Here is a 17,530-nt window from a genome sequence, read left to right as displayed (position 1 = left end):
AATAACCTGAAAAATAAAAATGGGCTGGAGGTTTTACCGTCCAAATCACCAAGGGCATTGAGCAATACCCGGTCTCTTCATCCCAGCTTGTACCTTTGGACAAGTCACAGAACGGCCAGTATCAGGCTTCCTACTCATTTAGGCTTTTAACTCCATTGTGCAAACCCAGGGAAGAAGCAGGAATGACATAAGGAAGTAAATCAAAGACTGGGAACAGAAACAATTCTGGTCTCTGTTCGACTTCCTCCCCCTCTAAATTAAGAAAACTGATACCAGAATTTTTAATGTGAGTGAAGGGGTAGCAAGGGGTTAAACCAGGACACGGCTTTTAGCTGTGAAAAAGGACATGTCTTGCTGCTTCCCATTCACCAAACCTTTTAGGACCTGCAAAGGGGCCTGTGGGAATCCAATTTCTTTGCATGGGGAGTGACCAGCCACAGTGTGAATTTTCTGTTGTTACTTTATTTAGCACTGCAAAGGAGTTGCCAGTTCTATTTGAGGGTCTAATGCTGTTAATGTTGCCGCTTTGGGTAGGCTGAGTTTATCTCAAAACACAGAACTCAGAGCCAGATAAATTTAAGTGCTGATGCTAGTGTTTGAGAAGTAAAGTCACACCAACAGTGCCAAGCTACAATAAGACCCAGATGAGTGGAGCCATTAAAAACATGGGCTATTACCACTGGCAGTGTTCTGTTTCCTCTTTCAGCATTGCCTTTATTTAAACAACAGCACCATTTACTGGAGATAACAGATGAGGATTTTTTTTATTATTTACTTTTTTGCATTATTCATTCTTTATGATAAGCATTTCACAAACTGTGGAAATAGTAGCAAAGGCCTATTTGATTCCTTGGTTTTGGTTTTCTGACAGTGGACACGCCAGCACCTGTGTGGTAAACACTGGTCACATCCCACAGTGAGGGAAGGGAGCACCACACAGTTCTGCAGGGTTCTTCAGGCTGCTACCCGCTTTCACATAGTGAGCGTGCTACCCATACACTAGGACGCTGTTGGTGGTGTGAACCTGGGGAAGGCATTCAACCATGGTGCAGGACTCACTGCTGAACCATCACATCAGCTGATGTGGTATTAGTTCTGCTATGTAACCCATATAAATACTATTTAATATATGCCTATTCAAATATGTGAATATGGGCACAGTGAAGATAAAATGAAGAAGAAAAAGGATTATGCAGACAGTGCTTGGGCCCCTGCTGTGACATACACAGTGCATTGTTTGATGCTGCAGGCACGCCCTTGTTCTAGCTGTGATACCCTGGGAAACTTTCCGAACTTTGTTCTGCAAACTCCTACTGCATGTTTTTGGCAGCATCTTACTTTTATTGCGGTTAAATATCACTTTACACAAAGTGACCAGGGACACAATGGAGCATTAATCACTACCAGAAGACAAGTATTAAATACCATGCATGAAATAATAGTGAACTAGTACCTGAAGTCCCACAGGAGAGGGAAGTGTTCCCCTGTTCCTCTGGTGCAGATGCAAGCACAGCAGTGTCACCTTCCTGCTCCTTCTCCTTCCATGAAGCACCCCAAAAGCCCACCAGTTCCTTGGTCTCTGGGAGCAGAAAGGCCCTTTTCTCCCTTGAAAGAAAGCTGAAGCTTTCTGATGGAGAAATATCCAACTTGGTCAGCAAATGATTATTTGAAAGTAGCCCTTTTTGCCCTGGAAGTTATAAGCTGCATTTTTGATACTATCAGAAAGCTTGGCTGGTTAGTCCTCAAAGGTTACAAACAAGGAGAGAGAAGGGAAGGTTCCTGTTGTGCTATGGCAACTGTCAAACACTCGTGTACACATTAGCAAGATCAAGGGTTTGCCCAGACTGGGAAAGAGCAGGTAAACACCATGCTAATCCCTCTGGAGCTGCGAGACAAACAAGCTGCCAGGGCATACCCCTTTCATCAAGAGAAGTCAGTCAGGATTTTTTTCTTTCCTTGCAGTTTGTTTATTCAAGGTACCTACGCTCTGATGGTTCATGCTTTACAAGGCTGCCCCACTTGTTCCTTGTCATGCAGCTGTGCTGATTGAAGTCCAAGGGAGCATAGCACGAAGGGAGAGGGAAGTTTCAAAAGGTCAGTTTTGCACTAGAAAAGCACAGAGCAAGCTGATAGCAAGATCTCAGGGACCTGTTAAGTCAGGGGCTGCAAGATCTTCTCATCCTTAACCATCAGACCTATCTGACTCCAGCGATATGTTCCCAGTTAGTTAAACTGGGTGTTGAGGATGCATTTATAACACATGATAAAAGGCCTTTGAGCCTATGTGGAAAGTACATAGCCATCTAGAACCACTGCTTATTGGGCAGGGATACCATAAGTGATTGGGTGCCTGAATCAGGGTTTCCCCATGGGCACCTTCTCATCCCTTTGGGATTCAGACGCCAAAGACTGAGGTTTGGTATGATTCAAGACAAGCTCAACATAATACCGGTTAGCTTGACTCAGAAATCCACCTGGGCTAGATTTTATTTTTTTATCCTTCTAGCAATACTGAAGAAAGATTTTGAGTATCTGTATGGAAATCTGACAGTACTACAGACTGTGCAGAACACAGCACAATGGCTATTAGCCTCAGAAGCATAACTGTTATCAGGCCATGTGAATTGAAAGGAAAGACCATTGTTATGAAACATGATTAAGCATCGAGGCAGACATCACCAGTGGTGCCTTTAATTTAGTCAAGCCAGGCTGGTACTATGAAAGAGCCTGGTGACACTGGAGGATGGCTTCTTCATTTATCCAGATCCAACAGCATCTGAAGAGCAGTGGTTTGGCTAAGGAACCTTGGAATGTGCTAAGAGTCTTGTCTCTGTGTAAATTGTTGAGGTTTTCTTTTAACTGTCTTTCCAAACTTGTTTTCCTAAGCTCTTACTCAAAACTTTATAACAAAAAATTGAAGATTCATTTAGCAGAGTCTATGGATGTTAGCGGTGGGTAGGGACAGCTAAGCCTTGTGGAGTAAATGCAGCTTCCATAAAGTGAAGATGTTGACACAGAACAAGGTGTGCAGGGGGAGACCTGCCCCCCTCCACCCGTTCTACTGAGTGGGACCGCCGCACGGCCAGGGATGCAAGACAGAGAGTGACTGGACAGCTGTCACAACTGCTGGACAGGACATCTCGATAAGGTACAGACGAAACCCAGGCTACATTCCTGTGTCCTGCAATGTTTACAAATGCTTCCTGAGACAACAGATTAAAAAAAACCAATTTGGGTTTGTTAATCTGAAGGAGGTGACACAGACACTGCTTTGTCCATGAAACCCAGGTGAAGATGCAAAATCAGGCATGCATGGAGCTATTGAGAGTTGGGCAACTCTGCACCTTCTTTATTGAAAATGTGTCCTCAGTTGAGGGGCAACCCAGAGAGAATAATGAGGAACAATCTTCCCTATCTGAAACTGAGGGGAGTTTTGGGGTGGAAGTGCAGACATGAGTCTCATTTCTTAAACTGCACCAAAGACATTGATCAAAGTCCAAAATTCAGTTTTCATCCCTTGAATCCTATGTCCTATTGCTTGTGTAGAAAAAATCGCGGGTTTGCTCTCTTAAGGGGAAAAGTTCATGAAAAATTCAGAGGGCTCACAAGCCTGTGGTAAGGGGGAGTTGATAAACTGGCTGCTAATGAACTGCCAGCTCCCAGAGAAGGGAGTGAGTGTTCATGCTGCAGTCAGTAACTGCAGTGAGTCTTGCTCTCTGGTCCTACAGCCACCTCATATGGTAAGAGGATGGTAGGTAACTCAAAAAAAAAAAAAAAAGTTTCAAAATTGGTTTGATTCTGTTTTTTCTTAAAAATGTGCAAGTCACAACTACAACTGGCAAATTTTTAATTCTGAGGACAAGACCCATCCTTTTTCTACATTTCTCTACCACATAGCAAGTAAAAGGGACCTTAGGCTACATACCATTACTTCTACAATGTGAGTCCAGTGAAACTGGTGGAAATTTTCTGGAATAAAATGGCCAGAACTCATAATCAGGCTGAACACCTTGAAAAAACAGTGGCGTGCTCCTGGTATGACAAGTAATCTAGTTTGTATTTCACTGTTTACTTTGTAAGCAGGGATAGCTTTGCTGTTATCAGATTTTTCCCTACAGTTTTTAACAGCAAGATGAATGTATGGCACTTCGTGAATGTGGCAGCTGAGTTCAATTTCATTGCTCTTTAAATTTTCTCTGCTTTCTCTGTTTAAGGAAAATCAAGGAATGCAGTAATTACTTATCAGGGATCCGCTTTTTGCACTACAAATTCAAATGCACTGGATGACAGCTGAGCCTCACTGACATCGCTGCCTGCTTTTAAGGCTTCACAGAACTGTCTTGTAAACATTTATGGCATTTGAGTCATCTCATCTGCCTCCTCACAGTCATACAGAAACTATTGACTATCGAGGCAGGGAGGGAGGTAGAGGAACCCTTTGGTTTATGATGCTGTTCACAGCATTACAACCTTCATGAAAGTTCAGTCTAACTTAGAAGATTTAGAGTTTGGAGACCTTTTTTATCTGTGTTTCCTACCTATATAAAATAAATAAAAACCAGACAAGAAAGCCTCCTAAATGGGCAGTCTAGATTTGAAGAGCAAATTAAGGTCAACTCCTGCAAAGAATTCAAGCGTGAGCTACTTTTCTTTTTCGAGTAGTTTTACTTATGTTAATAGCCACTGTTCCTCGGTTTATGAATTATTCATGTGCATGAGTCTCCACAAGACTTGAGCCTGCAGGTTACAGACTTGTATTAAACACAGAGTGGCTTAAAAATCTTGGTAAAGAAGTACAGAACAACTTTTAATTGGTTCTAAAAAGAATAGCAATAGCAACAGTTAATTATTGTCAATAAGATAGTTAAACAAACGCTATCTTCATAAGTAGAATATAGTAAATATCTTCAACACATCTTCAGCATGCTCTATTGCATATTATGCTTTCATTTTATGCAGGAACGTTTTAAGGAGCTTATGGCCACATTCATCTAAAGGAAAATACACACACATTAAGCAGTACATGTCGAGCAGAGTTTTTGGCAGAAGAATGATGACTCTGATTTTAAATCTTGTTTATTTTCTCTTTATACCCACCAGTGTGTTCTCAACTCCTCTGAGCAAGGTGAGCAACAATTCTGGGGGTGTTGTCTGTTCTGGTGATGTTTTTTACAGTGGTAGCAATTCCTGGAGGTTCCCACCACCCCTTGTTGACTAATGGCAAGCAGTGTCAGCCTTCAGGACCCTGGTCCCCACTCTCCGCAACCAATGTCTGTTAGCATCACTCAGGATACTGTGTGACTTGACAAAACAGCATCTTTAACTTGCATGGTGAGTCTGACCTGCAAATGGGATTCTAGGAGGTCCTGTCTGTATTTGATTCAAAGATCCCATTAAAATGGCAGAGGCAGCTTGCGAGGCCTGATGGCTTCTGCAGTAGCAGTTGGCCCACAGTCGCTCCCCTCTTCTTGTAGGGTTTTCCCACCCATCATTCTTCCCTCTGCTGAATGTAGCAGAGATTAGAAAAGGAGGTGCCAAGCAGGAGAGTACCTCATGGGCACAGAGGTCAGGAAGGAAAGGGTGAAAAATAATGACAGAAGAGTGAGGAGGGTACATGTCAGGGAAGAAGAATAATAATCAGAGGCAACAGTGGAGGTGTGGAGGGAAGGTCCCAGTGCTTGTGGGAGGGCTGTGGGGCTCCAGCTGTTTGTGCATGGACACACTGGAAGGATGCCGAAATGGCATCTCCTCCTTACTGGAAATAAACATTCTGCAGGAGCTACAGCTTTCAGTCACAGATTTGTGAGGTCGACATTTTTTTCCACTTTGGTGCTCATTTGTTTGGTTTATTTTAAATAATTGACATGTGCCAAGCTCATCACATGTGAAGCCTCTCCAGGAAAAGCTGAATGCATTTTTTTTTTTAATCTATATATCATGTATGTTGTACACTGTGTGCCAAAAAAAAATTTTAATACCGAGTAACAGGATGTGTGTTTTGAAGTTGGAGTGAGTGAAAGAGGTCAACTGCACTTAGCAGTGGCAGGTTACAGTGGATATAATCCAGTTCTTTGCACTCAAGAGTTCATGCTTTTGAAAGGCACCCGCACTCAGAAGAGCACTGTGAAATTTCCGAAAAAGAAAAAAATACCTCAGCCCAAAGATAGGTTGTTCCTTCAGCTTACTGACCTTGGGAGTGTGAATGCATGTTCAAATGTCATTGCCTGTAGAAATGAAGCTCCTGGGCTGAGAAGGCTGTGACATGCGGAGACGAAACAAACTAGAAATTGTTTCTCTGAAATGTGAGGCAGTGACAAGGTGCAGGCAGGTGTCCCAGGGCACAGGGTGAGGAGGCACTTTGTGGTATTCAGGTGTCTGCCAGAAGCTTCATGGTTTCACTACAACTCACCCCACACATCATGTTCGTGCCTGGCACAGCGAAAGGCAGCAGCTCTTCCCACTTGTTCCCAGTGCTGTGAGTCTCGCGTGACCAGGCTGCTGTGGGGACCACGCTGTGCATCAGGGAGTGCCATTGAGCATGGGCAAGGTCCCACCAGTGGGGCAGGAGAGGCAGCTCAAGCACAAGGGGCCGTGACACCCCACACTATGGAGGCAGTGATGGCAGTGGGGGCAGCGGCTCTGGCCCATACTTAAAACTCCATACTTAAAAGTCCTGCTGTGTAAGTATGGAATGATGTTTAATCCATACCCTCACCTCAATAAACTTGTTTTAACTCTGGGTGCTTGCCTTGAGTCAAGGGTTGGGGTATGCTGCACCCACCAGCTGCAAATACTTCTGCTCCAGTGGCCCTAACCAAGGGACCTCTGGTCTTTTGCTCCATATTTTCTGCTGAAACCATTAGTTTTATTACTTGTATCTGTCCTCTTTGTCTCAATAAACCCAGTTACTATCTCCCACTTTGTACATCTTATGTCACAAGTTGAAATTTGTCTCCTGCCGGCTGGTGCTGTTTCAGTTGTTGACCTGGCAGTCTAAAATCTCCCTCTGTCCCTGTGACCTGCTGCATTAAACGGCTGTCCCTGGACAATAAGGACAGGCTTTAATGACATTTGGATACTTTCTGCTGTGAGGAGCAGATAAGACATGAACATATCTGATGATCAGGAAGGGTAGGACCCTTTTCCCAGCACATGCTGAGGGATCTGTATGTGCTGGATCTCATTAGCAACATGAAGTAATGAAATTATCTGTCCTGCCATCAGGTTTAAAAGGTCAGGCTGGGGATGATGTCTGTGAAAGGGTTCACAGCATTGAGGAGATTGTCACCAAATAGTAAGCACTGTTTTCCAGTATCCATTGTTTAATTTGCAGGTATCAACATACTGTTCATCTTCGCTGGGTGCTTTGCTGACCCCCTCCTCATGCCTCTGTATGTTACACAATGCACAGGGAGGATGGGATGTGCAAGTGCATGGGTCATTGGGATGCTGTTTGGGAGACTGGATCCACCACAGGTATTTTTCTGCTCTCAACTAAATCACATAGCTTCCTTCCTCCAACCCTTCCCCATTTAAATAGTAGCATATGTCTGCCTGGCAGGTTACAGCAGCTCACCAAGACACCCGAATTGCCTTCCAGCTGCTATGAGTTATATGGTGTATTAGTCCAAGTGAAGTATTACATTAATACAGCTTAGGGCTTCTTGGCTAGTTCTTTGATAGCTTTACACGCCAAGCACTGAGCCATATAAATGTACCCTCTTACCAGTGGTTTTGACCTTTCTTACTATTGCACCCCTGAAACATTTCAGGAAAGGTAAAACCAGGTTCACAAATATCCCAAATGTTTTTGTGCATGTGAATGTACTTTCCTTAGCCACCACCTAAAGTTCACGTACAGGTCAAAGCCTCCTGCAATAAGGACATTATAACAGGGAATGTCTTTCTTTTTTTTTCAGTGAAAAAAATTCACCTGGTGTTGTGACTTAAATGGCTTAGCCCAGTCAGTGACAGCAAGAAAGACACAGGTGGCAGGGGCTCTAGGTTATGTTCGTCATTTGAGGACCCCATAGCGAGCCTGCACAGCCAGCCTGGCCACCTCCTTACTGTTGTGTGCCCACACTAAGCAGAAGGCGGCTAGCGCGGGGCTGTACACACATACTGCTGCCACACAAGTATAGACACAGACAGAATGTGCTTGTGTATTTCTCCACACAGCTGGCCCAAAGCTTGCCAAGGCACTAGGTTGTATCATTATGTGGATCTTGGATTGTACTATCCATCTTTCTCTTTCGTTTTTGGAAACATATATTTTCAATCACATGCAGTTTGAAGACCAATTTTTTTCTTTATATCTTTTGCACAATCTTTGTGTTGATGGGTCTGTTGCTTCTAACTTCAGTGACAAAGTTGTGCAAGTGCTTTGCAAACATGTAAAAAGATGAGTCTCTGCTTGAATGAGATTATAATCTTGGAAGGCAACAACAAACACTGAGCATGTGGGTAGCTCCTGAGAGCAGGTCAGAGAAAAACTGGTCAAAAAGTGACATTGTTGTAGAAGTTAAGTTAAAATTCCAAGCATTTCAAAACTAATTATGTTCTCTAATTTCTCTTAAAATGTCATTAATTGTGGTTATTATTCTTTGTGCTTTCTTGTGAAGATGTTGTCACAGTGTTTCTTAATGTCTTTTCCATTGATTTATCAGAGACAGAGATTTTAGCATGTCAACATTTTAGTAGGTATTTATGTCAAAATATTGGATGAAATACAATTAGACAGCTCAACACTTTCACAAAATAAGAAAAAACTTATTAGTGTGTTGCAAAGAGTTTTGTTTGATAAAAAAGTCATTCTTGCCAAAATCGTTTATTGAGAAAAAGCCAACTGGCTTTTGCAGCTCATTAATCTGAGAGATGATGGCCTCCAGTGTGTGCAATGCAGAGCCTTGCCCTAGGTACCCAAATCCAGACGCTTTTCCCTGCTTTGTGGTCTGTGACACAGAACCCAGTTTATTCATGTACATAGTTTTATTTCAATCAGGGCAACAGAGCAACAACACATTTCTTCATTAGTATTTAAGGATCTGCCTATACTGCAAATTAAAACAGGTTTGGAAACCAGCCCTTGGCCCAGAGATTGAGAGGCAGCTCAGGCACTTTACACAGTGCTTGGCCTGCATCTCCTCAGTACCTCATCTTATGCCCCTGTGACATCATTATTATTCTGTGGGAGGATTTTTTCCCAGCTTTTTTTTTTTTTTTTTTTTTTTTTTCCTGTGGTAGGAGTGTGACAGTTTTGCAAAATGTGCGGTGCAGCGTGCTGGTGTGTGGATGTATTTGTGGGTGCAAAGCCCGGGCAGAGGTTGGGGTAGAGGGAGCCAGCCTGAGGCAATCACAGTCATGCTGTCTGCTGGGAACGGGCCCTCGCAAGTGCCTCTCCCCAGCGTTGCTCAAGCAGGATTTGGGAAAGTTTTAGATGGCGTGATCCAAAACTCTGCCTGGAAACGTGTTAACAGTTAAACAGCCTGGATAATCAGTGAGCCAGTGCTCAAACCTGCCTCCTGGCCCTGTTTGAGCTGGTGATGTGGTTACTCTGATACCTGTGTTCAGGAGTAGGATGGGATTGCCTGTGACGCCAGGTGTTGTTAGGGATAAGGAAACTGTGAAACATCTTTCAATAGTTATTTATTGGATTCTATTTGAATTGCATTTTGGTTTGATGCTTCATTGTTATCCGTTGGATCTGATGTTTGCCTTTGAAAATTACCAATTTTCTTCATTCTGAGCCTCCCTGAATGCTCCATTTCTCACAAGCATTGTGAGCCTGCAGGCAACCTCTCCTCTTTGCTCACTCTCTTACCTTTAAGAAAATTACCAGTTGGCCCATGATTTTATTCTTTTATTCCCCTCTAGATGTTGTTTTCTGCTATTCTTCAGACACTAGGAAAGTGCTGCAGGGTAAACCTGCTACCCTAACTTTGTATCACATTGGAAAATAAATGGGGAATATGAATAGTGAGTGCCTTCCTGAAAGAGAGAAAGTGGACCTGGCTCTAACAAGCCCTTGGCAATACCTTTTGTTCCTTTTACCTGACCTGCTGCAAGCATGATGCTCTTTCTATGGGACATTTTACTTGGCAATGCCAGCCCTAGGCAAACAGACCTGCTGCCCCAGCCCAGTGCTGCTGTACATTGCTGTAGCTCTGATGGATTTATATTAGCTGATGCTCTGACCTACTGCCCGAGGCAGACTATAACCAGGCAGTGTTTCTCCTGTACCATTTAGATGATTTAAACATTTAGGAGTTTACATTAGCCTTCTCCTTTTGATGAATTCCTCATCTACATTCAGAAAAAGAGCCTCATTACCTTAGGACAGAACCATTATTTACTTACCATTTATTTCTTGATATTTTGCTCACACCCAAGAGCACACTAACGTTTCCTGCAGCATGAAGAGCCTCGAGTGCTGCCCTAGTGAGCTCAGTGACCATGCTCCAAGGAAGGGGGGGCTTTGGAGGGTGTATGGGGGTAATCTTAGGAAGATAATGTGGTATTCGGTGACACTTACTCATAATGAACAGAGCAAAGGATGCTTTTTTTTTTTTTTTTAAATATTGACTAAATAAGACATTATTAGAAAACCATCACACTGCTTGCTGTCATTGTTATGAAGATCAGTATAATCCTTAAAAGGTTTTTAATTTCTGTTTAGAAGCACCTGCCCCCTCTCACGGCACTGAAAGGTAATTTTCCCTTGAAGACAGACCACATTTTCCTGGACCAGTGGCAGTCTAACGCTGTATCTACATCTAGTGGCTTTCCCAGAAATTGCCCCAGGAAGGGACAGTGGGATGCCTGGCTGTGCCTGCCTGCCGGCGCCCAGGATGCACCAGCCTTGCCCTGGCACATCCGTCACCACCCAGGTCTGATAAATCTGCAGCTATTCATGTATACAAACTCTGTATGTCTCTGTGCAGAATAATACCTCAGGAGTTCTTATGTGTCTGTGCTATTAGGCTGGTGACTTACATCTGTTTTTCTGACATAGATCAGCATCAGTAGTCATTACCTCAGTATCGGCTCTCATTTTTATTTTCCAGAGAACATTATCACTAAACACAATTAGAAGATCTGGGTCCCACCCCCTCGTCTCTGCCCTGCCTCCAAATATATCACTCTGGATATTCTCATTCCCCTCCCCACCTCTTTTCCACCGTGCCCCATGCAGCTTGACTACTTATTCTGTGGCTCTTTGGGGCTGGTGTCACCTCTTTCTTTACACTTACACCACACTGGACACCTGTAGGGCCTCAAACACTGATACAGTTTGAATAATTGCTCCTCAAGTTGAATGCACTACACAGCTGTAGGTGCCACTCTGGCTGTATCACATGTCTATGGCAGGGGGCACAACCCCCCTTGTCCCAGCCAAGGCTGCCTCCATCACCAGACTGCAGTGACTGCAGTGACTCCTGCAGCCCTTTCCCCACTGCCTGTGCTCCCTGCTTGAGCCTCCTGCTTTCCACATCAGCCAGATGCATGCTGCTGGCTTTACATCATCTCTCTCCATGGCTGAGGAGAGGACTCGCATCCACTGCTGGGGAGGTGTGGTGCTGTGACCCAGGAGCAGCTCATCTCCCAACCACCAGCACTGTAAAACCAGAGCCCGGGGCGAGCTGCAGGGCCTGGAGCACTCTAAGTGCCCTGTCCAAGATGACCTGTCTGCTGCCAGAGCTGTGGCAGATGTTTTTGCCTGTTTGGGCAGCAGCACAGCCTCTGCGGTGTGTTAAAAAGCCCTTCTTATCCAGAGCTTCTGCAGCAATGGGGGACAGGCTTTACTAGAAGCAAACCTGAAGGAATGCCAGATGGGCAGCAAGATGCAAAAGCCTGGCTCAGTAATTTTTGTATCCCATGCATTGAAATAGCAAGAGCCAGATCCTCCAAGTCATGAAGCTGGCACAACCCTGGGATTTATTTTAAAAGCCATTTGGGCCTTTCTCGTTAGTTCCTGTGCACATTCAGAGGAGATTTTCAAGGTTTTTACTGCAGCCACTGGCCAGGACTTTGCTGTTTAATTCAGTTTGCATTTAAACTGTGCATGCTAATGAGGCAATTCTCTAAAGATAAAACCCAAATTCCCTATATAGGTGATCGAGAAAGAGGCTGGGGCTTCTGAAAACCTCTACAATTGGTCCCATAAAAGATATTACCCATCTCCACAAATCTTGCATTTCTTCAGGCTAGACACCAAAGAAAGGCACACAAAATCTCCCTGTGGATGTGATGTCTAAGTAGCTCCTTCTCTGCACTGACTATATAGAAAATCCAGGTCAGAATTTTTTTTTTTTTTTTCCTAATATTCATTTGCAGGAACTGGGCTAGTAATGAAATAATCAAAGATTCAGCATAAACCTGCAGAGTAAAAGTAACTAGTGGATGCAGCAGCTGCAGATACTAGCAAAAAAAGTCTAGTGTTAAATATGGCCAGAAAATGTAAGTTACATTCCATGTTTCTTTATAATTTAAGTTGAATGTGTTCTGGAATATTCAGGCAATTGTTTGGTAATGTCAGAGTTAAGTGACATGAAATATAGTGTAAAAGACACCTAAATATGGTATAAAGTTAAAAAATAAATCTAAACAATGAAGTTAAGAAAAAAACCCAGTATTTGAAAAGAAATGGGTTTGTTAAGTTTTCCTTTTCCTGAGAAAAAATTCTCCAAGTTAACTGTGACCCACAAAACTTTCTCCTTGGACACTAGGTCATTTTACAATGGAAAATTATTTTATTATAAAGAAGACTGAGTGTAATTGGTACCAATAAATATAAAATCCTACAGCCATTACAAGACAAAAACAGAAGAGACTCATGAAATACAAAATAGCTTCAATAAAAAGGTGCACTGAAGCAACTGCATTTATTTCCACCAAGGTCTCCTTTTTCCCGTCACAATTCCTGCAAGGTAGATGTGAAGTGGATGCATTCAGACAACAGGGAAAATTATTAAGATGGGTCTTAACCAAATCCAATGAGAACTATCACTTTGTTCATTCATTACAGACAAAATAATTATCAGCAGATTTGAGTTTAAGAATTGCCCAATTTTCCAAAAGAGAAGTCCCTTCCCAGTTCATCCTTTAAGAGATCAAAAGAGCCCTGAGTAACCAATGAAACAAATAAGAGACTATTCAAAATAAATGAGTCAGCCCCAAATACTGATCATAGGGGGGAAAAAAATATCAGGCATTGTTTTTCAAGTTTTCCTCCCCCTTTCCCTACCAACCCCTGCTCTAAATGCACATGTTCAGCTGTAAATTCATAACTGCACTCTTTTGCACATATATCATGTTTGTCTGGAGATGAAAGAGTTTTGAGGAAGTTCTTTGTCAATGGGTGTTATTAATGACATGGCTGTAAATCTCACTGTCATAGTATTTACTGAGTAAATAAGTACTGTGTGACCTAGAAGAATATTTTCCCAGTGAGGAAACCAGTTTGAAAAAAAACTGACTCATCTCTTTTTCTATTATACCTCAAAGTCGTGCATGGGTTTGGGCATTCATTCAAAGAGGAACTCAGACAGTCTGTATCTTACAGGATCAGTAACATGCAGATTTTCTAGATGTATCACTTAAACTGAAGTTCAGCAGGCTGTGCAAAATGGATGTATTTGTTGATTGGACGGGAAATAAAAGACATTTATTTTTCCTGTAATTCCTCTCTTCTTTAAAAAAAAAAAAAAAAAAAATATGTGTATCTGTGCTTCCAAGTAACTCCAGGGCTTGCCTGGAAGCAAACCAGGTTCAGCCATTAATTTCCCCTTTTTAAATCAGTATTATCAGTAGCCTGCCTTAGTTCCCTCTGCTTTAGAGTCACCTTACACACCACTGCTGGTGTGATGACTTGCTCATTTAAAGTCAGCTACAATCTGTACGTGTGTGACTGGTATCCCTGCCCCAGGCTGCTGTCCAGACATTGCTGTGGTGGGACAGGCAGGCTGGGCAGAGGCAGCAGGGGCAATTTGTATTGGCAGCCAGGTATTGAGCACCACAGCTTCACCCCTTGAAACTCAGACCTGGGCTGTCCCTCAGCACAGTCAGGTCAGGATCCAGCAGATGCAAGTTTTTGTCATGAGCCCTTGACAAGATCATTACCTTCTCCTGGCCTCTGTGGTCCCTCACAGTTATCTTTCTTTTATCACACTTAAGCTTAGGTTGCTGCTACGTGCTCAGCATGGTGCCAGCACCTTGTAACCATCTGCAAGCTCGTGCTTTCTCAAAAGACTGTGGGCTGCTTATAGTGTGGAGCTGCACCCCGACAGCACAGAGACTGGTGTGCTGAGACTAGCTGGTCCCCCCGATAACCTTTTTGGTGGAATTCAGGGCATTAGCTTAAAGCTGTGGACTCCTAAACAGTTCCTGATCCAGTCCTTAACTGCTGGGTTGTCTCAGCTGAGATCAGCAGAGCTGTTCCATCTAGTGCTTCAGCAGAGGAAAGCTGCCTCTGGCATGATCACTGCAAGGAGTCTTCATCTTCTGAGATGCCCTCCCCTCCTCTCATGCACCACCCCTTCCTCACTAACAACCCCACAAGCTGTAAGACTCCTGGCATGTTTACATGTGTTAATGCTGCTGCTTGAGAGTGTGAGCTGCGTATGCTCACCTCTGCTGCAGTAGGCACTGTGGTTTTCAATACGTAGTAGAGGTGTACAGAGCACTGCATGGGTGCCTAGTGATCTAGGCATTTCAAAGAATCCCTCCCAGTGGCATGATGTATGCTTATGCTTCATCCAGTGAAGAAAAAGTGCATTGCCTCTCCATGCACCCATGCTGAGGAGCAAAAGGTCAAAGGGATGTGGATAAAAAACAGGCAGCAAGTATCTAAACAGCTGGGTAGCAGCTCAGAAGCACAGTTATGGAGGCTACCTCTTCCTAAACTCATTCATCAGCCTGAGCTTCATCATGTTGGGTTATCCCACAGCTTCATGGGGTTTACCTGGTTTTGTGGGAGTCCTCCAAAAGACAAATAGTTTGTCTCCAGAACAGAATCTCCTGTCATGGTCTCGAGCTCCACTCAGTCACACAAAGCTCCTGTCCTCTTGCATGTGTGTAAGTGCCCAAGTAGCACTAAGAAAGAGTCCCAGTTTTCTCCCATGTAACTGCAAGCAGCTAAGATGGGATGCCTTCTGTCTTTTCATCCCAGAATGTACAATCAGGTGAGAAGTGTGTGTCTGGTGGGGGGGTGTGTGTCCATGTTAAAAGAGTAATAAGACCATTAATTTATATTTCCTTTTGAGAATGTCACCCTCAAACTCTGATTTTTAAGAGTCTAGCTTTAAGTATCAAAACCAGAAAATGCAAGGATTAAGTTGAGAGCAGTTTTACCCTTCAGACTTTTCCTGAGGTAGGTTTCAAGGTATGCAAGTTTCTAAACCTCTTCCCTTCCGAGGAAATACCTGGAACAGGAATTTCAGGCCATCATAGTTGAGGCAGTTTTCATCTGCCCTTTCATAATATTAATAAACTCTGAATAAATACCCATGTTTTTCCTGATCTAGAAAAATTCTGTCAGTGAGGCAATGCTTACTAACCCAGGTGTTAAACATGTCTTACCCTTTTTACAGTATCAGACAATAATTTAAGATGTAAAGTGATCACTTCATTTGGTCCAGCTCTTGCAGGACTCTGTAAGTTAGATCCAGATTTGGCATTAGATCATGTCACTCAAGGTCACATGCAGTCAAATTTTGAGTATTTCCAAGGATAGAGAGCCTACTAGAGATTTCAACAGGATTCATGGATTTTCTGCCTGCTGACTCATCATCCACAAGTTAAACATGTGCCACTGGCTCTCACATAAACATCTCTGTACCCTTCTGTGGTAATTTCTTACTGTGGTGTTTACCTTAGATGTGTGAACATACTTTTCCTTCCTGGAAGTCAGCTGGATCAATGCAAGACACAAGGTTTGCTTGACTCTGTTTCTCAGCTAGGCTGTCTTTTTTTTCCCCTCTCCTCCCCTTAGCCCTGTCCCGTTCCAGTGAACTTTATCAAGAAGCTGTCCAGCAACAGAAGTTATGCCTTTCTTTTTTGGAAAATATCTAATGCATTTGGAGTGCCACCAGAAACAGATAAATATTAGACATAGCTCTGAGAAGAATCCATCGCTGCTAAGAGCTCGTTTTACCCATTGATCTTACACAGACAACACCATGACCCTGCTATTGCCTTAACAATGATAGATATATAACTGAGGGCCAGATTCAATAAAATCTGTCTGAGCTATCCTGAAATCAATTTTTCAGATCTTTTGTGACCTTGCATGGGACCAAAATGATTGGTTTTATTGAATTGAAAAATACCATGTTCTCTGAAAAGTAATTAAGGTATTATGCAACATTAAATGTTATTCAAAAACCAGAGCAGCACGTTTTATAATGCCACGTAATGAAATGACATAATAGAGTGATTTTGCTACTTTTTATTTTATCCTACATAAGTGACAGATGCAAGCAAACAAATTAATTTATTCAACAAAGCCTAATCTGTAGTTCATTTTTATACCTGTGTTATCTGTGCAATTTAGTTGTTTATTTTTTAATTCTAGGGCCGTATGTTAGAGAAGTTTTCATGTTGAAACACATGTGCTGAAACACAGGAGGTTCTGAATATCGGGAAACACTTTTTGTTACTCTGAGGGTGACAGCACTGACAGAGGTTGCCCAGTGAAGTTCTGGAGTCTCTATCCTTGGAGATATTCAAAAGCCATCTGGACGTTATCCTGGGCAACCATCTCTAGGTGGCAGAAGGGCTGGACTAGATGACTTCCAGAGGTCCTTTCCAACCTCAGCTGTTCTGTGATTCTGTGAAATACTAGGATATTATTGAGTCGAACTGCACATAATAGATCTAGGCATGTGCTGTGCAGCAGATGATCCACTCGCATGACAGATGTATGTGCTTGTATCAGCCATATATCAGACCAAGGTCTTGCGTACAGAGTAATGCCACAAAGGGCAGGAGACAAAGGCCCAGGAGCCATCAGCTCCATTCAGGCTGTGTAGTACTTGCCAGACAAAATCTCTGTTTCTAAATTCTTCCAGTGAAACTTTATTCAGTCAGCAAATCTCTTCATAGCTCTACTTTGTCCTTATCTTTACGCAGTGATTGAGAAGTTTATTAGTAAAGTCTGACCCTTTTTTCATGTTTCAGTGGTAAGAGGGACAGGTAATTCTCTTAGCCACGTTGCTTGTCACTGATCCCCATCAAAACATGAAAGACAAAAAAAAAAAAAAATAAAAATCAGTGTCTCCTGAGGTATAGATACCTCAAGACTTACTGTCTAGTTGTGTGGGACATCCATAGTTACTGGATACTTAACCACAGCTTTCTTTTAGACAAAAAAAGAGGAAGTTTGTTACCTACCAACAAGCTAGTTTCCTCTTTCTGTTTCCCCACGTGCTAGGTTGGCAGAGATTTCCCAACCTGAAAAGTGTATTTGGAGCTGGTCTGTGATAAACTGTTTATAAAATAAAATCTTTTTTTTTTTTTTTTTTTTTTTTTTTTT

The 17,530-nt window shown here is 42.8% G+C and overlaps 1 long non-coding RNA gene across 1 annotated transcript; it reads left to right on the top strand.

Moving 5' to 3' along the window:
- Positions 1 to 3,038: 3,038 nt before the first annotated feature.
- On the top strand, positions 3,039 to 7,466 carry LOC113478818. Its single transcript, XR_003398143.1, has 3 exons — positions 3,039 to 3,148; positions 4,960 to 5,125; positions 7,334 to 7,466. It is a non-coding gene; the product is annotated as an uncharacterized LOC113478818 (long non-coding RNA).
- Positions 7,467 to 17,530: the final 10,064 nt, after the last annotated feature.

Source organism: Athene cunicularia (assembly GCF_003259725.1).
Source record: "Athene cunicularia isolate RWA chromosome 3 unlocalized genomic scaffold, athCun1 chr3_part1, whole genome shotgun sequence".
Classification (NCBI taxonomy): domain Eukaryota; kingdom Metazoa; phylum Chordata; class Aves; order Strigiformes; family Strigidae; genus Athene; species Athene cunicularia.
This window is presented reverse-complemented; position numbering and strand designations above follow the sequence as displayed.